The sequence below is a fragment of the Pan paniscus genome, chromosome 4 (genome assembly GCF_029289425.2).
Source record: "Pan paniscus chromosome 4, NHGRI_mPanPan1-v2.0_pri, whole genome shotgun sequence".
Lineage (NCBI taxonomy): Eukaryota > Metazoa > Chordata > Mammalia > Primates > Hominidae > Pan > Pan paniscus.
In genome coordinates this window covers 17,612,341-17,622,352 of record NC_073253.2, presented here as the reverse complement: position 1 = coordinate 17,622,352, position 10,012 = coordinate 17,612,341, and the positions used below count along the sequence as shown (strand labels likewise).

The 10,012-nt window shown below is 43.2% G+C and overlaps 1 long non-coding RNA gene across 1 annotated transcript; it reads left to right on the top strand.

Moving 5' to 3' along the window:
• Window positions 1-1,108: 1,108 nt before the first annotated feature.
• Window positions 1,109-9,506, top strand: LOC130540469 (uncharacterized). The gene is made up of 3 exons (XR_008955631.1): window positions 1,109-1,217; window positions 3,004-3,601; window positions 7,913-9,506. It is a non-coding gene; the product is annotated as an uncharacterized LOC130540469 (long non-coding RNA).
• The last annotated feature ends 506 nt before the right edge of the window (window positions 9,507-10,012 follow it).

The following is a 10,012-nucleotide window of genomic DNA, read 5'->3' as shown; positions in this document are numbered from 1 at the left end:
GGGACAATCTCTTGAACCTGGGAGGTTGAAGCTGCAGTGAGCCGAGATCGCACCACTGCACTCCAGCTTGGGTGACAGAGTGAGATCTTGTCTCAAAAATAATAATAATAATTTTAAAAATGGCCAGGTGTGGTGGCTTATGCCTGTAATCCCAGCAATTTAGGAGGCCTAGGGGGGCAGATCACCTGAGGTCAGGAGTTCCAGACCAGCTTGGCCAACATGATGAAACTCCATCTCTACTAAAACTACAAAATTAACCAGGCATGGTGGTGCACACCTGTAATTCCAGCTAGTTGGGAGGCTGAGGCAGGAGAATCACTTGAACCTGGGAGGTAGAGGTTGCAGTGAGCCAAGATCATGCCACTGCACTCCAGCCTGGGTGACAAGAGTGAAACTCGGTCTAAAAAAAAATCCTGCAGAAAGGGATAGACTGCATTGGGGACTATGCCAGGCAGAGGGAGAGAATAATATCTTTACATACTTTTAATGAGGTATGCTTCTCTTCTCCCACTAGCTCAGTGACATTCATTGGGGGGTCAGGCCCAGACTAACACATGGGGTCAGTTGAAGTGGTGAATGATGATTTTTCTTTTTAACATGACTTTCATGTTGATCTTACACCAAAGTGCTTTTAAACTAGCAAAAACTTAGAACTAGTTGAGGGAAAAGTATTGCTCTCAAAACTAAGCGGGCTTTGATAGGAAGATGAAGACAGAGGTTGGATACCTAGGCAAAGAGTCTGTCTCAGTTAACATTGGAATAAGGAAGGCTGCAGGATAGCTCCTAACACTGGCGAAAGGAATTAACACTGCCCACGCCTTTTTGTTTGCTTGTTTCAGTTTCTTATTTTGCTGTAGTTAAGAGCCTGGAAAGAGAAAAAAAAATCAGATACTGCTGATTGTTTCAGCAGGTTGGGGGAAAAGGAGAGACCGTGGTTGATAATCCAGGCTGATGGATGTGAGGGGTAGGAAAGAAATCTCCATCATATGTATGAGAATCCAAAGGCAGAAAGCTGTTTCCATTTGGAATCCTAAGGCGAGGCAGCTTCCCAGACTGCCTGCCCAACACGGAGCAGCTCCAGAAGAACAGGATGGGGCTGGGGCCAAGCGCAGAAGGGCTGGGAGGTCCCCACCCCAGGCCCCCTCATTTCCAGTGAGGCCTGCAGAAGACCCAGAAAATTTCTCATAGGCCCTGAGGAGGAAAAGAACTGAAAATTAGTAAGTTGTATGCCTGCCGAGGGTCACCAAAGTGTGGGGCCAGGAGACCCCGTAGCAGAGGCACAGGAAGGACAGCCCAAAGCTGAGAGCCAGTGGAGGAGTCTTCCAAGTCCCGGGGAATCAGCGGAACTAGGGGGAAACCGAGGGGGAAATGGCAGAGCTCCCGACAACCAAGGGCAGGGCAGACCTGTGCTGAGAGAGCAGGCGTGGGGGAGCTTGGGCACAGTGACTATAGTGGGAAACCCGCACACCAACAAAATGAGGCATTTCCCAGAAGCCAGCCTCTGGAGACCATGTGGGGTTTAGGGGACTAGCGCTTCCCTCGACGCCATGCTGGTTTTGTCCACACGGCTACAGGGCACCCAGGGAGGCCACAGAAGCAAATTCAACTGGTTGGAAAATTCTCAAAAGATACTTTTCCTTTCTTCCTTCCTTCCTTCCTTCCTTCTTTCCTTCCTTCCTTCCCTCCCTCCCTCCTTTCTTCCTTTCTTTCTTTCGAGATGGGGTCTCACTATGTTGCCCAGACTGGTCTCTAGCTCATGGACTCAAGTGATCCTCCTGCCTTGGCCTCCCCAATGTGCTAGGATTACAGGTGTGAGCCACTGTGCCCAGCAAAAGAGACCTTTTTTAAAACAGAAAAAAAAAAAAAGTCAGGTGCAGTGGCTCACGCCTGTAATTCCAGCACTTTTGGAGGCCAGGGCGGGCAGATCACCTGAAGTCAGGAGCTCGAAACCAGCCTGGCCAACATGGTGAAACCCTGTCTGTAATAAAAACACAAAATTAGTTGGGTGTGGTGGCATGCGCCTGTAATCCCAGACCTTTGGGAGGCTGAGACAGGAGAATCGCTTGAACCCAGGTGGCAGATTGAAGTGAGCTGAGATGGCGCCACTGCACTCCAGCCTGGGTGACAGAGCTAGACTCTTTCTCAAAAAATAAATAAATAACAATAATAGAAAATAAATAAAACAGAAAAAAAATGTTTGAAGAGAAATTGTTTTTTGAGCAAACTGAGTTTTTGTTTGTTTTTGAGACGGAATTTCCTTGTTGTCGCCCAGGCTGGAGTGCAGTGGTACGATCTCAGCTCACTGCAACCTCCTCCTCCTGGGTTCAAGCAATACTCCTGCCTCAGCCTCTTCCCGGAGTAGATGGGACTACAGGCATGCACCACCACGCCCAGCTAATTTTTGTGTTTTTAGTAGAGATGGGGTTTCACTATGTTGACCAGGCTGGTCTCGAACTCCTGACCTCAGATGATCCTCCTGCCTCGGCTTCCCAAAGTGCTGGATTACAGGCGTGAGCCATTGCGCCTGGCCAGGTTTTTCTCTTTCAAGCTGAGCTGTCCAATATGGTAGCTGCTAGCCACAGGTGGTCCATTGGGTGGCTAGTCTGAATGGAGATGTCTGCCAGTGTAATATAAACATGGGTTTTCAAAGACTCAGTCCAAAAAATATATATCTAAATTATCTCTTTAATCATGTGGTATATGAATTACATAATTAAACAATGTAGTTTTGACGTATGGATGAAATAAAATACATTATTTAAATTAATTTCACCTGTTTCTTTTTACTTTTTTTAATGTGGCTGAAAAATATATGGTTCACATTTGTGGCTCATTATATATTTTATTGGACAGCACCACTTTAGAGATAGAAAGCAAGCTGTATTTCTGCAGGTATTCATCCTGAATCGAGGATCAAATATAGGTGTGAAAACTTTCAGATCTGTTAGGTATCTATTGATGTGTAAAACAAGTTGATTTAAGTCAACATTTATTATCTCGTAGGTCTGTGTGCCAGGAATCTGGGTGCCACTTAGGCGGGCCTGCTGGCTCAGGGTCTCTCACAGGCTGAAATCAAGGTGTCACCTGAGGCTACCATCATCTCAAGGCTTAACTGGCAAAGGATGTACATTCAGCCACCCTAGATGGTTGTTGGCAGGATGCAAACTCCTCATGGGCTATTGAATTGAGGACCTCTGTTTATTGTTCTTGTTAGCCCAAGGCTGCCCTGAGTTCCTTGCCACAAGGACCTCTCCATAAGGCAGCTTGCAACATGGGAGGTGCTTCATCAGAGCCAGCTGGTGACAGAGTACAAGCAAGATGAAAGTGACAGTCTTCTATAACCTGATCTTGGAAGTGACAGCCTATCATTTTTGCCATATTCTTCTCATTAGAAGCAAGTCAATAGTCCCACACTCTAACTAAGGAGATTGCAGAAGGGCATAAATAGGAGGAGATGGGGATTGCTGAAGGCCAATTCAGAAGCTGCCTGCCTAGAACCAAGGAGTATATGAAGCACGCACAAGATGGTTCATCCTGGCAGAGGAGGAACAGTTCTTCCCTCATAACTGAGCTGGAGAGGCACACGTGGCAGAAGGTAGAGGTAGACTGTTGCAGTTGGTGGTGACAAGTTATAGGACCAAAGCTGATGACCTATTTGTTTATCTCCTTGAAGAAGGAGGCGAGATTGTCTGCTGAAGGAAAGGATATGTGTGGTTTGAGGGCAAGAAGAAAGTTCGGGAAAGACCACCTACTAGAGAAACACAATCCAACTACCAGGCAATGACAAATGGAAGTTCAAAATTACCAAAAGTTAAAAAGCAGTCAGCTCAGTTGTGTGATTTTCTCCACCAACTTTCAGCTGCCAGGGTACTAGCTCAAAGTGGCAAAACAAATATGCCAGCTCTAGGGTAGGAAAAATTTTTTTATCCACATGTGAGTGCAGCCAAGAAACAGTAGTGTGAATTATACTGGTTTATATTTCTCTCCATTTAATTCTTCCAACCCAGCCTGCCCAGCAGGCCTCTTTCCACTGAGCAGCCAACAAATTAAATAGCCTGGTGTGTGAGCTTTTGATACAGCTGTCTTGGACCTGGAGTGCATGCTAATAACCAGCTTTATTCCTGTCTGTCCCCTGCATAGTGGCTCAGTGGGCAAAACTCTCCAGGACTTCAAAAGAGATCTGTGACATGGAACAGACCCAGGAGCCTTGTCTGCACATTACAGCTAAATATTGATGATAGTGACCTCCAAAATACCACTAGATCTTCCGTACTAAAACTGCTGTTTAAATCTAGCTAACATTTACGATAGAAAACATACAACACTTATGAAACAGTAGGCTCCAGTACACCTTTTAAGACACCCAGAAGTTGGTTGTTTGGTTGATTGATCGGTTGGTCGGTTGGTTGGTTAGGTTTAAAGTCATAGAAAAAACAAGCCACACAAAGATGCAAAAGCACATCCCTTCCCACGAAATGCACATGCTTGCTAGGAAGAGCATTTCATCCTCATTTGCCTGAGACTGTAGTGAAGACCCATCAGTCCCAGGCAAACCCAGATGTTTAATCATCCTGATTTACCCATGATCCCTCTCAGAAGTGGTCCAGGAGCAAAGCTGCAGCAGAGAGAATTCGTAAGACTGATCTTGCAGCAATTTCTCCTGGTTCTCTGAACAACACCGATCATGGTTCTTTCCTGGCAGCTCTGGTCCCTTAGACGAGGCTGACAGTTTCCTAGAAAGAAACAATCCCTCAGGTCATTACCGTTTTCATTTCAGAGTTAATCGAATTCATCAAAAAAGATTTACCAGATGTTTATTATTTGCAAAATACAGTGACAAATGTGGCTGGAGACATGAAAGTATTAAAAAACTATTCCTGCCCTCAAAAAAAAAAAACGAATTTAATTGTGAATACAACACAAAAATCTGCAGGGTGAAAAAAGCCTAAGTAATAATAAAACTGACACAGAGGGCAAGCGTTTAAAAAAATCGCAACTCAGAATATGATTAATTGCAAATATATCCTTGGAAAAAGAGTGGCTTTTAGACTCAGAAAATTCATTTTGTTTTGTTTTTTTAACAAAATAAAGGTAGCTTTTGTAATGACCTGCTACCATTGGTTGAACAAAGCAGAGGAGAGGAATAGTTGTCACTTCAGACAACTTTTTTTTTTTCCGAATTAGAGTCTCACTCTATTGCCCAGGCTGGAGTGCAGTGGCACAATCTCAGCTCACTGCAACCTCTACCTCCTGGGTTCAAGCAATTCTCCTGCCTCAGCCTCCTGAGTAGCTGGGATTACAGGCGTGTGCCACGATGCCAGCTAATTTTTGTATTTTTGGTAGAGACAGGGCTTCACCATGTTTGCCAGGCTGGTCTTGAACTGACCTCAAGTGATTCACCCGCCTCAGCCTCCCAAAGTGCTGGGATTACAGGCAGGAGCCACGCACCCAGCCACTTCAGACAACTTTGTAAGCTTGAAAACTATGAACACAGGCTTTCAAGTGAGACACACTGGGTCCCAACATCATCGCTGTCACCAAGTAAGGGTTGGGAAACTCACCAATGCATTTTTTTCTCACCTGAAAAATTGGGATAATCTACCTCCATCATAGAGTTGGTGAGAGAATTCCTTGAAATAAGCTGCAAATTATTATTATCAGGTGTCCAATAAATAGTTTCTGTCATGATTTGTGTAAGTATTAAAAGGAAAATGGCAAGTATCACTTCATCTTCCCTCCACATTTTTCAATTGCTTTCATCTGAAAAGTCTGGTGCAATTCAAATTGCATATTAAGTCACAAGTGCTGCTTCATTGCCTCTGTGGATTTAAAAGATACAGAGGACTCTCACATGTTCTTGTCTGAATGCACTTTCATTCAAAATGCTTTACATTTTGAAATTGTCAAATTCAGGTCATTTGTGATGCAAAAATTAGTATGGCTGGCAATGCACTTAAACTTATGCTTACAACCTTGTCTTACTTTTTTCCTATCATATTAGTTATCTATTGCTACATAACACATTTCTTCAAATGTGGCAGCTTAAACCAACACATGTTTATAGCTTCTGTAAGTCAGGGAGCTGGGAAGGAACTGCATCTTCCACTGTGGGGTCTCTCCGCAGGCTGCAATCAAGGTGTGAGCTGGGCTGTAGCCATCTTATGGCTCAACTGGGGAAGAATTGCTTCCAAGCTCATGAGACTGTTTTCAGGATTCAGTTCCTCTCAGACAGTTGAACTTATAGTCTCAGTTCCTTGCTGCTGTTGGCTGGCAGCCACCCTGAGAAGTTCCTTGTCATGTTGGCCTCTTCATCATGGCAGCTTGCTTCCTCAAAGTCTTCAAGCCAAGAAGGCAATAAAGAGAGTCCATCAGCAAAAAGGAAGTCACAGTCTTTTGTAAGCTAATCCTTGAAGCTTGAAAACTGTGGCATCCCTTAAGCTTAGCTGGAGTTGGTTGGTTACAAGCAGGTCACTAGGCTTAACCCATGTTCAAGGGGAGAGAATAGCACACGGCCATCAAACCAGGCAGTGGTGATCATCATGGGCCATCTGAGAAGCCTGCCTACCACAGCTGTCTCTTAGAGGATCTTGGTCACGACTTGTCTACAACAAAGATGAATAAAACAAATAACACTGGAAGACAAATCAATGCCACCAAATGCTCAGGGTCCTAGAAACAACAGGGGCAGAGCCACATGTCTTCCTGCTGAGGCAGCTGCCTCAATGGTTTTTTTTGGGGGGGGTGCGGAGACATAGTTTTATTCTGTCACCCATGCTGGAGTGCAGTGGCATGATCTCAGCTCACTACAACCTCTGCCTCCCAGGTTCAAGCGATTCTCATGCCTCAGCCTCGTGAGTAGCTGGGATTAGAGCCATGTGCCACCACACCTGGCTAATTTTTGTATTTTTAGTAGAGACAGGGTTTCATACCATGTTGGCCAGGCTGGTCTCAAACTCCTGACCTCAAGTGATCCACCTGCCTCGGCCTCCCAAAATGCTGGAATTCCAGGCATAAACCACTGCACCCAGCTGGATTTTTACTATTAATCAGAACTAAACAATCTTGGTATGTCCTGCAACACAACCTGTCTGCTTCTTTACAATTGTATGACCTACCCTCTAGTGGAATCTGAGTAAAGTTGAATTTGACTACATTGAACCTTAATAACTTGAGGAGTACAAGAATGACTGTCAGAAGTATCCATGAGCAAAAAAAAAAGAAAAAAACACAGTGCTGAAGACTTTTGGAAACTAGCCCCAAATCACAGAAAGCGAGTAAAATTAGGCCGTGTGTTTTTGGCCAAAGGATTTGGCTTTTTGGATCTTAGTTTCCTTTTGGAAACATGAATGTTACACCAGATAATCTCTCAGACTCCTTCCATCTCTAGAGTGACCCCAAGATTTTACAACAAATTGTTAGTGAAAATGCCGCTGTGTGCTAAGGCGCTTTCCCTAAATCCAAAAGCCTTCCACCAAAGAAAGGACAGCCCCAAGAGTGATCATGAAGGGTGGCTGCAATGAATGCTGCAATGAATGGTTTTCACAAGCCGCATCTGCAAAGCAGAACTTAATTTTCTCCCATTTTTGCCAGGCAGGAAGCTAGTGAAAATTAGCAAAGCTTTTGAAAGGTTGAGTGACCATCTGGTGACAACAGTGCCACATCAGACACTGAGAAAGGCTCAAGTGGAGGAGGGAACAGAGAAAAAAGCCTGTAGATATTTCTAAGTGGAAAGTGGCCCTGAGCCAGGCATCCTCTGCCCTCTCTCAAAAGGCCTTGCAGAGTGGCATTAGCGCCTCATGGGTGCACAATGAATACTCATTGGCTGAACAAAGAAAACTTGGTATTTGAAAGTTTTATGGGGTTTTTTGTTGTTGTTTTCGGTAAGCTTGATATGAGATCTGTTGTCTTTCAGGTGCAAATTCACAGAAATCAAGGATGTAAGATGAAGGTATGTCTTCCAACATACGGCAACGTCCAGTTGATTCACTGAACTGAGAAATGGGTGCGTACCTGTAAAAGAAAGGAAGAGCTAGCTTCAGTATGCGGCCTAGTGAAACTGGAATCAGAACAGAATGAATACGATGAACTGGAAATGTCATGTTATTGAGCTACAGTCTCTAGAATAGAGACAGTGGCATCAGTTGGAGTCCTTAACATTTGAGGTTTCTTGGCTAAACTAACTTCCCCTAGAGAGGGCTAAGATGGGTAATACCATGTCTGCCTGTGACTCTCCTTTTAGTCAAGCTTCCGAGTGGGCTCCACCTCCATTCAGGATGATGGTAGTAACACAGCTAATGAAAGACAGTTTTCACTAGGTTAGAAAGTCCTAACGGCCATTTTTTTTCTTTCTTGAGAGTTCTGTGTAATTTTTTCTTTTTGAAGAGTTCTGTGTTTTTTCAGAGTTCTGATCTCATATGAAATGATTTCAAAGTTTAGCTCTCAGTGGGAAACAATTTGTCCACATTCCAGGGAAACAGGAGAAAGCCCCTTAGTTCTAAGAGTAGTACTGACAGTCATCACCTACAGTCAAATGATATTTTGGGCAAGTCTGCATTCTTTTATGAGCCACAAAACCATATAGCAGGAACTAAGATGCAGAGACCCTGTAATAAATACATTCCTTCCACCAGCTCTTAGACATCTGGTTCATAAATTGTTCCATTTGACAGTGAACAGGGAAAATGGATGAGAAACGTGGCCTCAAGCATATAATGTATATGTGGTCAAAGAGTCATGATCCATGTGGCCACATTACCAGATTATATCTTATTCTCACTTTCTCTACAATAGGATAAGCACCAACGGGATAGAAATACACTCTTCTCTCCAATTTAATTATACCTTTATTATTACTTTTCTTATATGCACATATGCAGCAACAGCTAATGTAAAGTGGAAATTGTAATACAATTTCCATACTGTGTCTTTGTTGTCTACCAAATTATATAAAAAATGTGTCTCACCCTTTAGTTGGGACCATTTAGAAGCCTGAGGGCAATTACACAGAGTGTATTGGAGTTAGCCGCACAATCTCCTAATGGCTGCTTGGCCCAAAGCCAAGCTTTAAGCCAAACCTCAGGGAATTCAAATTTAAAAGTCAGCTACATTAGTGGTAGTGATTCAGTTTGGAGAAGATATCGCTTTTCGTGATTTATTACAGCCAGTGCTTTCAGTACATTTCAAAGATGGTCTAGCTTAGTTGCATTTTCAAAGGAGCGCTACTGCATAAAATGAGGAACATCTGAACTGAAAGCTATCAGAATGGAAAAGCTTGACTAGGGCTTGAATTATGTAGAAAGCGTAATTCTTAGAAATAGGTCCTCAAACACACAAGAATCTGCAAAAATGAGCTATACTTTCAACCCCCCAATATCTAACCCTCGTGATCATTTGGTAGAGAAGGGTCTGTTACTGTCAATTATTTTTAAATGACTGCAAAGACATTAATTCCCTAGGTGCAGAATAATCATTCAGTATCAAGAATAAACATATAATTTAAAATATTAGTCTTGCTGGTGCTTGTGATCTATGACTAAGCTGTACTTTCAAAGAGAATTCCAAATCTCTCCTCTCTGCAACCCAAGAGAATCTGCACAAAGACTTGTGACCTTATGAATTTTCACAGGTTTTCCCCAGTGGATGTCTTTGGCGTCTGCTATCTCTACTGCGGATACACCGGTGAGTCAGTAAATCTTTTCAAAATAGTTCTGTTCTTTCATACTCAGTTCAGATTTGGGGGAAAAAAAGTAGGAGCGACAGTTCTATTTAGAACAAAGCAGCTTAGAAAAAATACGTTAGTCTTATAAAAATAAATCTATCTATACGTGTAGTCTTGTCAGAAGAAAACAACATCATAAACTACAAGTCCATTTCCCACTAGTGTCTTCATTTCCATGTTTTATTGCATTCCACAGTGGTTTTGCAACCAGCCATATCAAGAGTTTCCAAGAAAAATGTAAACAAGGATTTTGCAGTGACTCCAGCTAGAACACATGAATATGACTGAGAACAG